Consider the following 3,321-nt stretch of genomic DNA (forward strand, 5'->3'; position numbering starts at 1 on the left):
TTATCAGAGCCAACGATCACCACCAGAGCAAGGAAAGAATGAGCAAGACCACAAATTCGCAAATGTAGTGGAGCATGACAACAAAAAAATCTGGATAAAGTAGTTAGACCAATGTGGGGCTGCAATTAGGTGGTTTGGGTTGGGGGTTGAGAGAGAGAGAGAGAGAGAGAGAGAGAGAGAGAGAGAGAGAGAGAGAGAGAGAGAGAGAGAGAGAGAGAGAGAGAGAGAGAGAGAGAGAGAGAGAGAGAGAGAGGTGGGACCCCACTTATTTTTTAATTATTAAAATAAATAAAGAAATAATAGATTTAAAAAAATGAAAGAAAAATAGAAAATAAATACCCAAGGGTATTATAGTCATTGAAATATTCGCAGGAACAATTTCCACATAGAGTTCCACATAGAAACATGGCCAAAAAGACCATGAAACCAAAAAAGTTAAGGTTTTGACTAAATCTCAGAAAAAATGTATACCATATGGACAATTTTTATAGTTTTGTCTAAAATATATCTAAGGCTGAGGGAGTGTCCTTCGCCAGAAACTCACCTCGAGCTTGCCACTCTCGCCATGACCACTCCCATCAGATGCGCTACTTGCCTCGCCAAATATGGCTTGCCGGCCAGACTACCGGATAGCTAGTGGAAAGTGAAAGATAAGGGAAAGGGAAAGGCGACGAGACTACCGGATAACTAGTGGAAAGTGAAAGATAAGGGAAAGGGAAAGGTTGTGATTGGTTTATTATTTTTTTTTTAATTTTTTTTTCAAAATAAAATCCTTCAACATTTAGATGCTACTATTCCATATCTTTTACAACTTGGATGCTACCACTCTCCCATTATATGTGACATAAAAAAAATCTTATGTGACAACATGCTAAACATATTACCATTCTTACCGCCTAAAAGTTGTATTCCTTCCAACAAATTCTCACATTTTTAAGTACAAGTGAATGTTTGGCATTGGCATGCTAAGCATTCATGATGCTTTATATTACTTTTAAAGCAAGTTGACGGCGGCTAACATATTTAATTAAGATAACCAAATTCTTCGATAAACATGACACAAAGGACAATCTGTTCTTTTGACTCCATAGGCCAAAGAAAATGACTCTGCAAGTTTCTATATTTTATCGTGTCAAATATGCTTCGCATAATCACATCTGCACCCTATATAAACCAGGCTTTAGTCTCACTTCATATGCACTCACAACAACGATGACCACCTCTACAATTTCCACTTTCCTCCTCTTGGTTCTTCTTTTCCGCTTCACCAATGCAGCCATTTTTGACATCCGAAACAACTGTCCATACACTGTCTGGGCTGGAGCAGTGCCCGGCGGTGGTCAACAGCTTAATCCAGGTCAAACCTGGTCTTTAAATGTGGCAGCAGGCACATCACAAGCTCGTATATGGCCACGTACCAACTGCAACTTTGATGGGTCGGGTCGAGGTTCGTGTCAGACCGGTGACTGCAACGGCCTCCTTCGGTGCCAAAACTATGGCACCCCACCTAACTCATTGGCTGAATACGCGTTGAATCAATATATGAATCTTGATTTCTTTGATGTTTCTCTCATCGATGGATTCAACGTGCCAATTGAATTTAGCCCTAACTCTGGTGGGTGCACCCGTGGCATCAAATGTACTGCGGACATCAATGGCCAGTGCCCTAATGAGTTAAGAGCTCCTGGTGGTTGCAATAACCCTTGCACTGTGTACAAGACGGATGAATATTGTTGTAACTCAGGGAACTGTGGGCCGACTTATTTTTCAAGATTTTTCAAAGATCGATGCCCCGATGCTTATAGCTACCCCAAGGATGATCAAACTAGCACGTTTACATGCCCTGGTGGAACAAACTATAGGGTTGTGTTTTGCCCTTCCAACGCTATTCAAAATATAGCTAGTGATATATAAAGATGATCATAGTCTAATTATTAGGCTTGCTTCTTAATAATTTGTAAAAGCATAAAAACACCAGCTTTGGAGTGTTCATGACCCACGTAATAAAAGATTATACACTTAATGTGTTTGGTTTCAACAAACTTAAGAAGAAACACAAAACATTACTTATGAATTTAACTGCATTTTTTGAATGGAAAGGCTAATAGATTTATAGTGAAATGTAGGAAATTGAAATTTGGGATTAAATTGAACATCCTCCCATATTAATCCATTGGTAGACTGATCATTTCTATATTCTCCATCAACATATAAATGCTTTATACATGAGTAATTTGTGAGAATTTCCACGACTTGATCATCATACATGTAAAATTCCACTTCTATATATATATATATATATATATATATATATATATATATATATATATATATATATATATATATATATATATATGCTTGTTTCTTCCACATAGAATGAGATTCTTGGCCAGTTTAACTAGTGTTATTCATGTCTGATGGCTGGGTTGACCAATGAAAAAAATGGACTGATTCTACTTTTTTTTTATATCATCAAACTTAGATAACTATGTTGCTATTATTTGTAAAAAATATGCTTGACACCAATATAGGTTACATATTGTAATTATAAGCAAAAACAAAAAATGTAAGTAAAATGGTATTATTAGTAAAAAAATAAAGTATGCCGCCTATATTGGAAAAAGGAGTAACACAAACAGTAACAATTACAAAACCCTACTCCCATTAGAATGAGGTAAGGAGGAGGTAAGATGGTAGGAAGTCGAAACTGTTTCCAGAAAAGATATCCTGCAAACAAAACATAAAATAAATAAAGAAATATAAAAAAGATAAAACGCCTTGTCGTCAGGTAAGATCTCATGCATATTAACATGTCGGTACACTATGAAACAATACAAAAAATATATATAAATATATAATTAAATAAATTAAATAGGCAGTGGTTAGTGGTTAATAAGTTAATGAAAAAAAACATGTATAATCAATAAAGAAGAGAATAAATATGGGTAAGAGAAAAACATGAGCACATTGTATGTATACACAGTAGTGTAAGTAAATGGTAGCAATAAGCAGGGAAAAACACTAGCTTATCACTTGGAGCAAACATTATCAAATACATTAGGCAGGAAAAAGGGAACCAAGGACAAACTCATAAGATTATAAGTGCAAAAAACAAAGGCCGACCAGAAAAGACTACAATTACAAACACTATAAGCAAAATACTAGCAATAAAACATTGATAAGTCTCCCTTAAGCATGCAACATATAATAACAAATACAAGCAACCAGTAAATAGAGAACAATAGGGGATAATAGCAAAAAGCGTAAAGTAAGTTGCCATTTACTAGAATTTGGCGAAAAAAGGAAAACCCATAATTACAT

At 35.6% G+C, this 3,321-nt stretch overlaps 1 pseudogene across 1 annotated transcript; it reads left to right on the plus strand.

The window, feature by feature from the left end:
* The first annotated feature begins 1,172 nt into the window (after positions 1-1,172).
* Positions 1,173-2,042, plus strand: LOC145165552 (thaumatin-like protein pseudogene; annotated as a pseudogene). The gene has a single exon (XR_013740111.1). The product of XR_013740111.1 is annotated as a thaumatin-like protein pseudogene (transcript).
* Positions 2,043-3,321: the final 1,279 nt, after the last annotated feature.

The sequence above is a fragment of the Lactuca virosa genome, chromosome 3 (genome assembly GCF_052849685.1).
Source record: "Lactuca virosa cultivar CGN04683 chromosome 3, Lactuca_virosa_CGN04683_v6, whole genome shotgun sequence".
Lineage (NCBI taxonomy): Eukaryota > Viridiplantae > Streptophyta > Magnoliopsida > Asterales > Asteraceae > Lactuca > Lactuca virosa.